General features: G+C 42.9%; 1 protein-coding gene across 1 annotated transcript in view; it reads left to right on the plus strand.

The window, feature by feature from the left end:
• The window catches only part of NPSR1 (neuropeptide S receptor 1), a 141461-nt gene that overhangs the window by 13055 nt on the left and 116359 nt on the right, over positions 1–12047 (plus strand).

The raw sequence follows: 12047 nt of genomic DNA on the forward strand, positions 1-12047 counted from the left end.
CCAGATTCTCCACTGTCCCACACTCTCCACTTTCCCAGATTCTCCACCCTCCCAAATACTCCATTCCCCCAGGTTCTCCCCTGCCACACTCTCTACTCTCCAACTTGCCACTCTCCAAATTCTCCACCCACCCACACTGTCCACTCTCCCAGATTCTCTACTCTCCCAAATTCTCCACTCACCCAGATTCTCCACCCTCCCACACTCTCTACCCACCCAGCTCATTCTCCCTTTGCCAAAGGTAAGTAAAGCAGAAACTTCCAGGGATTCCTCCCCTATTTGTGTTCCATTTTTGGAAGGAAAGAGACAGTTCTCCCAAGGTAGAAATAGGTGGTTGGAGAAGAATAAGAAGGAAGCATAACCTTGATGAACAAGAACCAGGTTAAGCTTTCCCACACTCTTAAGGTCTACTTCTTTCCCTTTGCTGTCTTCTCTGCCTGCTCTCATCTCTGCCTGTCTAGGCGTTCAGCTTGGACCTTGCATGCTCGGCTTCAAAATTTTTTTCTCTCCCTCTTTTCCCTAGTCTTCCTTGTATCTAAAACATTTTTCCTCAACAAACTAATTCCAAGTATCAGCATAAAAGCCTTTCAGAATAAAGGAATTCTTTCCCTGGGGTGTCTCTCCCCTCAGCCCCCTTAACCTTCCAATGCTGTTTGCATTTTAAAGAGGATTTTGCTTAACTTAAACAAACCCCTCCTCTCCTGAGCTCCCTGGGCAGAGATAGTGAAGATCACAGGGTCTAGAGGAGTGTTGGGGTTCCTTGAAGAAGCAACAACAAGGGGTAAGAGGATCCCCCTTAATTCCTCTTCTTTCAGCTCCCAAAGGCTTTTGCCCAGCCCCTCTGCTGGGCTGGAGCCCTGATTCACCCCGGCCTGCAGTGTTCCAGGCTCTGCATCTGATCAGAGATCTCCCCATGGCACTAAGAATTCCATTCACGTACAGATATTGAACCGAAATCTTTGCTCAAGGACCATTATTCACAACTCATAATTTAATAAAAAAATGAAATGGAATATTGTTAGGGCTCAAATGCAAGTTTCCTTCCTTTCGTCTAGTATACTGGACTATTGCCCTTGGCAACACATAGCAATCTATGCAAATAGAAGATACTCTTTCAACTGAGGATAAATTTGATTTTCTTTCCAATGCATTTAGTTCCTTTTGAGGATTTTTTTTTTGCCTAGGTTGGGATAAAAATGCAAAAGGTATTCAAGAATACAGGAACTATTTGCCCAAAATAAAACTTAGAATAATCTATTGAATGCTAACTGCCAAGCACTTTGTCTTCTCCATCGATTATTTTATTTACCCTTCATTACTCAGGTTAACCTAGATTATGCTATGGTAACAAAGAACCAGCTATTATCAGAAAGTTGAAATGATAATGTTTATTTCCTGCTCATGCCATGTGTTTATTACAGGTTAACAAGGAACCTCTGCTTAATGTAGTCACTCAGGGACATAGGCTGATGGAATCTCCATCTCCACACAGGCTGCCTTAATACCAGGACTAGAAGACAGACAGACAGAAAATGGTGAACCTGCCCTGGCTCTTTTAGCTTCTGCCCAGAAGTGATGCACATCACTTCTCACAATTCATTGGCCAAAGTAAGTTCATGATCTGATCTGATATCAGTGGAGCAAGAAAATAACAGCCTCCCTCTGGGAAAGTCAGGGGCTGTTGGTGATCAGAACTGTGAATGAAACTCCTGCAACTCTGAAACAGGCATTATTATCCTTGATTTACAGAGAGAAGAGGTGAGGCGCGTTGAAGATAAGTTCACACAATAGTTGATTGTCCAAAAATGTGAACCCAGCCATCTGGTTCAGAAGCACATGCATTCTCCACTGTAACAGAACTCCCTAAAGATGTTCCACAGAACTCTAATTATGTGAGTTGCTAAGTGTATAAAAAAGGAGTATGGCCAAAAAAGTTTGGGAAAGAGCACCTATTATATTCATCATATATAATGTATTAGCCTATTTAAGTTTCTGAGAAGTCTTACAGAAAAGAAACCAGTTTAATTCTGCTTAATCAAAATTTCCCAAATTTATTGGACCACAGAACGTTAGGATGTTACCTCTAATAATATGCCATGGGGACAATGGTCCCTAGAACACACCTCAGAAGATGCCACATCATGTTCTTTCCCCCGGAACCTGTGGACTAACCTAACAGAACCACCTTTTTGGGCACATAAGACCCAGAAAGGTAAAGTGATCTTCCCAAGATCACACAGGCCAGTAAATGGTAGAGATAGGACAGAGCTGTAATCTCTGGATATCTAAGTCAGAGCTCCTGGCCAGCCTGTGGAAGCTTCATGAAAATACAAACTGGAAAGCACTAGTCAAATTTAAGATAGCATTAATTCTTAATGCGAAGCACTACTGAAATATAGAAAATATTTGAACAAATAAAAAAACGTGGTGCTGGGCGCCTGGGTGGCTCAGTTGGTTAAGCGACTGCCTTCGGCTCAGGTCATGATCCTGGAGTCCCGGGATCGAGTCCCGCATCGGGCTCCCTGCTCGGCAGGGAGTCTGCTTCTCCCTCTGACCCTCCTCCCTCTCATGCTCTCTGTCTCTCATTCTCTCTGTCTCAAATAAATAAATAAAATCTTTAAAAAAAAAAAACAAAAAAAACAACAACAAAAAAAAAACGTGGTGCTTCAGGATAGGAAGATTAAATTTTGTGAAGTTGTCAGTTCTCCCCAAATTACCTTATAATGTTTAAAACAATTTTAGTCAAAACTTCAATGTGATTGTTTTATTGTGACAAAATAATTCAAAAGCTCATAAAAAAACAGGTGAGAAAAACTAAGAGATTTTAATATAAATGCTAATGAGGAAGAGGGATTTTTCCCTATCAGCTTTTAATAAATATAAATCTGCATTAAGCAAAAACATTTCAGAATTAGCACAATAATTGACAGATCAATAATAACAAATGGTTTGCCCTGAAAATAAAATTCTTGTACATAAATGAACTTAATACTACAAAGAAACTGCAAAAATCAGTAAGAAGGAATGCGTATTTTGGCAATAAAAATAGAGGGTAGGTGGGTGGGTGATGATTCTTACATCACGTGAGGTTGTAAGGTCAATTTCAGTTGTATTTTGGAACTAAGTTTTTACAAAAGAGCTAGAAAAAAAGTATAATTATCAGACTGATTTTGAGATAAGCAAAAACTTCCTAAGTTTAAAAATAAAATTTTTTTAAAAAGATTTTATTTATTTATTTGACAGAGAGAGACACAGCGAGAGAGGGAACACAAGCAGGGGGAGTGGGAGAGGGAGAAGCAGGCTTCCCGCCGAGCAGGGAGCCCGATGCAGGACTCGATCCCAGGACCCTGGGATCACAACCGGAGACGAAGGCAGACGCTCAATGACTGAGCCACCCAGGTGCCCCTAAAAATAAAAATTTAAAGGGAAACAAAAACTGAGAAAATTGTTACATTTCCATAAGAGCAAATGAAAGGATCAATTTTTTTCTGCAGAAAAACCTCAAGGGAGGTTCTAAAAGCCATCTGAAAGCAAGACAACTTTGGGACAGTAGCATATGCCAAACAGAGGGAGGAGGAGTTCCAGAGAATGTCCTGGCCCCTGAGCCTCACACATGAAAAGGTCTGGGGAGTGCCAGCATCTCTCTAGTAATGACCCAGGTGTGGGGGGAGAGGGATGTGGTCTTTAAATAATTATGGTTACACACTTCCAGAGCCACAGTTGGATTCAGGAATTTAGTGAATTCCCCCATTTCTTTATTTCTCCATTTTCCCATATCGCTCCCCTTGTAATTTTTCCCCACTCCAGCCCCCAGTTGAGATTTTGTTAGTGATTCCTGAATTGCGCACGCGACCTGGGAGTTATCTGTTTCTTTGAAAATCGACTTTTCCAATCATTTGCATCATTTTTCTATCATCATTGAGATGGGCTGAACCACAAAGTGTGTTTAGACTTCCATGGCAAGTAGAGAATAGTAGGAAGGTGGTTTAGACAGAGGCAGGCATCAGCCTAGAGGACCAGTCTCTAGGGGACAGGTCCCTGCTGGGGTAACTGAGGCTCCTGAGCATAGGCCCAAGGTGATGTGGCCAACCCCATCAAAATCCAAGAGGTTCAGGTGAGGGTGATGCTCGTAGCTAGGCAGATGGTGGCAACTGTAGGCCTCAGATAGGCTCCCATGGAATGACTGGCGAGAGGTGGAGGGACTAGGGTCCTACCCTGGGCAGGGGAGGCTTGCAAGACTCAGAAAACATGTAGGAGACCCAGAAATGCAGGCAAGGGAACCAAAGGACAAATGGAAACCAAGGCAGACTACCAGTTATATGAATTGGGTGCAAACTAACAATTAGCCATTTAGACTCTCCTGACCAACCACCCAACTTAGGTGCCCTGAAAATGAAGTCACCAAGAGTTCAGGATGATCTCCCTGGAATCCTTGTCCTGAGCGCCTTTCATGCCCCTTCCCGCTACCCATTCTCATCTATTCCATAACCTGGCTTCACGTCTGCTCCTGCTCTTTGTTCGCTTAACTTCTCCTGGTTTCTTTTAGCTACTTGATTGTGAGCCTCCTGGATGGACTGGAAAGTACAGATTGAAGTCCTCAGAGTCTGTACTGCGATGGGGTCCCAGGGAGAAAGATTCCTTGGACACTTTCCCCCATTTATTAGTACCCCTAGAACAGAAAACAAATTCCTGGAGGCTTTTTTTTTTTAATAGAATTTTAAGATTGTATTTATTTATTTATTTATTTATTTATTTATTTAGAAATAGGGAGAGAACGCGCTCGCATGTGAGCAGGAGGAGGAGAAGACTGAGAGAAGGAACCTCAGGCAGACTCCACGCTGAGCATGGATCCCGTCTTGGGACTGGATCCCACCATCCTGAGATCATGACCTGAGCCGAAACCAAGAGTTGGTCACTTACCTGACTGAGCCACCCAGGCATCCCCTGGCGGCTTATTTTTTTAATTATATAGATCATCAGGAAGAATAGTTTTTTGGTATTTTTATTACATAGTAATTATTCAGTTTCTACTATGTTGTAGAGATTTGGACCTAATTTATCCAAATGTTAGTTTTCTATTTCAAGAGTCTAGAGCTCAAATAGTAAATTCAAATGTTAATCTCAGTTCTTGGTACATAGGAGGAGCTCCATTCGTTTGTTCAACAAACATTAATTACTACCTGAATTTGCAGCCCATTGGGTTTTCAGATGATTTCTAATATCTGTGGTCTGGTATATTATGGGAATTCAGATGGAATCCCAGAATTTAATTGCCCAAAACTTCCAATACACCCTATTTGTGATTAATCTAGAGGTCCTCTTGTGATCCAAGAATGAATCACAAGAAGGGACTCACACTGAAATGAATGTGGGGCACTGGCATTTCTGTTGCAGGTAGAATTCAAAGATTCACTAGTACCCAAAAAGCTGAATCAGACAGTCCCATCCAAATGCAGTCTCGTAGGCACCAAACCCTGATTGAAATGAGAACAATTAGGCAGTAGGAAATTAACATTGCAAATTAAACATGAAATATAACCCATGGCAGTAATGATAAAACACTCCAGATCAATAAGTAACCCTTTCTGGTTAGAATAGAAAGAGCTGATGCAGTTATTTAATATGTCCTAGAGGCTAAACTGAGAAATAAATGTTAGGCGGTGAATCACTTCGCTGTGCAGTCCCAGTTTGAAGAAGATAAAATTGTTGTCTTCTGGTACTCGTGATGGTGGTGTTGAGAGGTACGGCAAAGGCACTTGAAGCAATGGAGACAACTAGAGAAGGTTGCTGATGGAGAATTCTTTTCTTCTTTTGGTAGCAAGTTCTCCTAACTCAGGACAGACACCTAGGATGGACCTTGCCCATTTGAAATAGTTGGTTTTCAGGACACAGGTCCAATTTCTCATTATTAAGCCTTTCATTGCTCTGTGATCACACTTAATGTTCCTGAGTGGCCCTTATCTGTCCTCACTAACCTGAAAGTTTTCAACCTCTGCCTTCACTTATATTATTGCCAGGCACCCTACTCTTTCCTAGGCTATGTCTACTAATTTTTTTCAGACTCAATTCACATTAATTTCTCCAAGATATACATTTTGACCAACCATGACCAGCCTTTCCTAAAGTTCTACTGCATGTCCCTTATCTGGAGTTCTATAAAATCTCCATTATCGTAGCTCACAGTAAATTTTTATTTTTTACATTTATGCCTCCACCATCAGACCATGAGCTCCTTGTCTTAGCCTTCCTTCTATCCCCAAACTATGTTGAATTTTAGAACTAGATTCTCAATAAATGTTTGTTGAACTTGATTATACAGAATGAAAACCAGTACGTGTATATTCACAACGACATGATTTCAAGGCCAGTTTTCCACTTCTGGTCTGAGTATCACTTCTATACCAACATATAGATGGATAGGTAGGTAGGTAGGTGGATAGATAGATAGATAGATAGATAGATAGATAGATAGATGCCAGGGTTCTTCCCTCAGGGCAAATGCCTCTCCCCCAGATATACTACATGGGAGTTCACAGAATGACTCTAGGTCCATAACTCTTTGGGACTGGCTTGGTCCATGGCCATGCTGTCAACCTCAACAGACCCGGGCTGTGACAATACCTTCCATCCCATTCACATTCTTGATTCTTCAAGCAGATCTCCTGTCAGTTAGTCCCACCAGCTCCTAGTCAGAGAGTGCAACCTACATCCCTGTCCTGGGCCCCTGTTAAAATGATATGAAAAGCCATACAAAAAATTTGAAACTTGAATTAACATCCAGACTTATATGTAGCTTTATATACTTTTCTTTTTTTGCAATAGTAATTATTTTAGAAGTCTTGTTATATATTTTTTTCATAATTGATAACTGAGTACTAGAAATGAAGGTTATCCTGGGTAATCCTACATGGAATTCCCATAGTTCTAGGTAAAATAGTTTGAAAAGGTGAATGCAGACAGATGACTTGATGACAGTAATTCAACTGTATTTGCATGGGTGTCTCCCAGATGGTTACTGGGAAGGTGGTGAAATTGCAGATTCTCAAAAGGGGCATCATTAGGAGGAGGTGGGGGGGGGGGGTGAAGCCAAAGTATGTGCGCTGCAGCAAGCCCAGTCTTACCTCCGAGCCTTCTAGTCGACCATTCCCTGGCAGTGTCCCTGAAGCAGCGGGTGGAGTGAGAAATAGGGAGAAGGTGGGACAACCTCCCAAATGAGAGGTTCCCAACCATGCAGAAATGGTTACTGCCCAGGGGTTTCTAGAGCCCTCAGTGGATCTCATTCCTCAAGTCTAATTAAGCAGCTTCAGGAATCCAAAGCTTTGTAGTCTGTTCCTACCTGCCTCGCTTTGAATTGTGTGCTCCCTGCATTGCGTGGTGATTCAGCCTCAGTGGAATTAGACATTTTCAGATCTTTGCTTTGGATATTTGCAGCCTACCCAAGCAAATTAATAGAGCTTTGAGCAGCCTCAGAGCCTGTGTGCTGTGAATGACAGGTGGCATATGAGTCTCAGTGATAGGAGAGCAGAGTTTCTTTGCCGGCTGCTCCCTGAGAACTGAGGCTGAATCATAACCTCTCTGAGATTTCATTTCCTCTTTTGGGAAGTAAGATATATTTGCTCTTTCCTGTGTTCGGGAGATTCATCTTCAACATCACAAAAATAACAATAATCATAAAATGAGCCATGAAAATGTAAGTGGTACAGAAAGTTCTGTGATTCCTGGGACAGATGATGCAGCTGCATCTTGTGTGATATTTATGACTACAGTTGTGTGGGCACCTTCCACTGCTCCAGTGTCCATCCATCCAAACACATATGGACCATTGACCTTACACACTCAGTCCTATTGGACACAGTCATGAAATTGACCCGGCCCCAGAAACCCAGCTTCAGACAAGTTCTGGGCCAGAGGAAAATGAATGAAAATTGAAAGTAAATGAGTCAGCTTCACCAATCCTGACCCCAAATTGGAACAGAAAACCACTCTAGTAAGTAGGGCAGGGACTTTACAGTCAAGTAAAGCTATGTTCACAGCCCACCTACATTGCTTATGAACCACATATTCCACGAGCCCCATTTCCTTATGTATGAAGTTGGGGACAGTGACATCTCAATCATCAGTTTGTGATACCTGTGAGCAATATGTAAAGCTTCTCAAATGTTTGGTCCATGACAATCAATCAAGAACAAACACTTATTAAGCATCTACTATACATGACAAACTAAGTAAGTCAGGTGCTAGATTAATGGGATTCACTCCAATAATATTAGTTCCTACTTACCCTATAATTGTTAAAGATACTTTACACTTTTAATTCCAGTTTCCAGGACTCCTCCGGAAAAGAGGATCACCATTCCTTGAATTTGGATAAATCGTATTTTTCTCTCAGACAAGTCTGGCATAACCAACATTAGCTAGTGTCACCCAACTAAATGTCTGGTATTTCCTGAGATAATTCCCATTTCAGATAACCTGTTCTGTGATACTTATAAGTACCCTTTCACTTGTCATTAACTGTATATCCACCCAACAGATATTTATTAAGCACTCTCTCAGAATGCGAGCCTGAAGTGGTGACCTAGACTTAATGCCCACCCTCAGAGGCATCCTTTTGGCCCTGGAAGCCTATCCTACAGAGTGAAACCCCAAGTATCAGCCCTGTGGCAGCACCAGCATCATCCAGGGAATGCTGTAATTCATCCTTCTAAATCCCAGGTCTTCATTTTCTGTTCTGCAGAGAGATGATGTCACTACATGGCCTCATCACTTTGAGGTTGAAGACCAATTAGTCATGCCTACAACCATGTAACTGAGTTGAAAACGCCGTGGTCTTTAGTCACTGAAAAATTTCAAACTCACCCATTACTTCTACTCAGTATTGAGCATCTGGCTGGAATTTTGCCTCACATGACCAGTAGGGGGCATTTAATCCCCAACTATATTTCTGCAATAGCTTTTTGAGACCTGTGTTGGGACACCTTCCCTACCTGGGGGAAGGGTGGAGGGCCCTTTAGGCTCAGGTGAAATACCAACAGACTGGAACTGAAAATAGGAGGAACAGGGTGAATTCAAGCATCGTCCTGAAAAGGTTGTGAGTTATTTATAAATCACTCCTCAAACCTATACATAGTACATGAAACTAAGGACGGGGAAAAACCAGTTTTTATTGTGTATATACTATGCACTGAGCTACTTGGGCACTGAGCTAGAAGTCTTGCATTTTCATTGTCAAATCTATCCATCACAAGTGTCCTGCGGCAGATTTTATCTTTATCTTCATTTTATAAATGAAAAAAAATAGACTCAGCGAGGTTATCCCTTACCTATGTATTACATATCTAGGGAGTAGCAGAGTCTGATCCCAAGTCAGGCTGGTTTCAAAGCCTACCCACTTTTCTACAAATCACTCACCTGATTGTAATACTCAAATGCCTCTGAACTTGCTTCCTCAATTCCCGTTGTCATAGTTTTCCAAATCCTCGTATTACCCTGGGATTTGTGTGTGTGTGTGTGTTTGTGAGTGCATGGGTAAGAACGCTATGAATAAATGATCCTACAAGTAAGTGTTTGCATACTTAATGCCCCTTGTACTACTTGATGAAACAGGATTTAAACTTGGCCGAGTATAATTTATATACTCTACGTGATGTAGTGCTAACACCTTATACTATAGACAATTAATTGAATGTGAATGAATTAATAAACAAATAAATAAACATGGCTCGTAGGAAGACTCCTGAAAGCAAGAAGGGGGTGGGAGCTTCTTTCTTGAAGCCTCTGAGGTGAGACTGTCTTCAAATAGAGAACTATAAAGCAGGGGGCCTAATTTCACAGGTCCTGCTCAGCCTGCCCTATAGACATCATCCAGTCCCAAGGAGAATAGACTCTGACCTGTTTACAGAGAGCCTTGGGTCTGCAGCCCAAAGCACAGTTACTGCAAGCTTCTAAGAAAAAGGCCCAGCCAAGCTAACACCCGACTCTGCCAGCCCTCCTGAGGCCCGACTTCCAATTCACTGATATATCTAACCAGGATAATTTGATTTGCAGTGTTTGTCACTCTGTGCTCCCAGCAGAGCAGATCTGAGCTCCAAGCCTACTTTGAAGATATTGGATGCCTGGGTCAGAATTGTGCTGCACAAAGACGAAGAACACAGCCGCTCCGTGCCCACTGAGAGGCCAGAGGTATCCTCCGTTACAGAGCAACTTGATTTCTGGATATCTGAACTTCAGTGCCAGCAGCATAATCACCAATGCGCCATGTGAAAAGCAAGCCGTTTACCCACTTCAGTGTTGTTTTTCTGGCAACGAGGCTTCACTGTACTTACCACAGGCAGTTAGTCATGTGAGGGAAGGAGAACATGAGGAGAGAGACATTCTGGAAAAAATTCTAGTTCAAATTTACCTGAGTTCAGTTGATTAAATCTCCTCCTCCTTCCAGTTCTCATCCAGAAGGCCTTCAGGGTATAATTTTAGTTGAAAAAAGTTCTGTGTCGGAAGTAGAAAATAGGGAAGTTTGACCTCACCTGCTGCAAAATTGGAGGAATTTCTATAAGGTATAGAGTAGTTAAGACATTCTGAGGGCAGAGCAGAGAGACTCATTTCCTCTCTCATCTGAAGTAAGAGTCTCTCCCTGGGGAAGAAGTGAGCAGAGACCGGCCACAGGGGATTCCATTACAGGAGGCTGAGTGGGGGCAGATTTCTGTGGGAAGTCCACCGAATGCCACAGACTCCATGGAAGAGACATGGCCAGCTGCTTTCAACCTGCTAGGGGCCTGGACCACTGAGCAGAGCTGTAGGTGGTGCTGGTGAAGACAGTCTCAGTAAGGAAAACAGCCCTGTATCCACCACCTTCCTGACACCCCACCATCGCCAGCAGAGTAGCATGCCTCCTTCTCTGTCTGCCCACTCACCGTGGAGATCTGGATTTCTAATCTGACAAAGAAACTTCACAAACCTTCTAACTTTTCCCTTTCTTCTTCACCTGAGGCTGAAAGAGCTCAACAGAAATCAACTGAGTCCTGGACAAGTGCGGAAATAACCTCCCCACACCACCATCGCCCAGGCTGAGAAAATTTGCTGGACATGACACAGTGTTCTCTAATTTGAAAAAAGAAATTACGTTAAGACATCGAAATGTTTCTCCCTGTGAAACAGATTTCCTGAAAGAAACAGGAGAAAATCTTGGACAGTCTCTCATTTGTATTCTCAACAGGGCTTGACAGGACTTTGCATGCCCATATCTGCCACACCACCTGCTCTAGGGTCTCCTTATCTTTTCCTGAACCATAAACACTCCCAGGACCCCATCACCCTCCCTGATAGCACACTATATTAGGACCATACTGGGGACATAGGTGCCTCATCCCCCACACTGGCCCCTAACTCTATCAGCCATCAGCAGCACAGTGTCAGGGAGACCTTCTGCCAACAGATGTCTAAGCCACCTAGTTTCTCACTTTGGTCCCCAGGTTGCTCTAAAGTTTTAAAAGGCAGGTCCTTCAAGTTCAAACCACTTATTTATGCTCCACCATCTGCACACCAGCTGCTGAAAGGGGAACATCGTTCTGGCACATCAAAGGCCTCCCCTGCTGCATCTGCTCCTGACAACTGTCCATCTATCTCGAAGAAGAGAATCCTCTTACTAAAACCACTCCCTCACTCCACTCAGACTAGCCCTTTTCATGATAGTTTCCATTCTCGATGCTTTCTCTATGCCACCCATATCTAGACTGCTAGAGAAATGAATCTTCCAGAAGAAGGTGACCCATCTGGTCAAAAAAGGACCAGAGAAGAAGTGTAGAACCTGGCACTGAGCAAAGACTGTCCTCCAAATGGGAGATTAGTAAGCATGCTGGAGGTATCTGCCACCTGTGCCTTTCAAGGTAGCAGAGGTTACTCATCAAACCCGTGGTCCTCCCACTCTAGTTGCACACCCTGCCCCCCAACACTACCACAACGCCCCCCAACTTCACCCTTCTGCTGTTTCAAGGCTCTGACCTCTTCCCAGGGCCTCAGGAACCCATCTGTAAATCTGAGATGGAGAACCA

The sequence above is a fragment of the Neomonachus schauinslandi genome, chromosome 12 (genome assembly GCF_002201575.2).
Source record: "Neomonachus schauinslandi chromosome 12, ASM220157v2, whole genome shotgun sequence".
Classification (NCBI taxonomy): domain Eukaryota; kingdom Metazoa; phylum Chordata; class Mammalia; order Carnivora; family Phocidae; genus Neomonachus; species Neomonachus schauinslandi.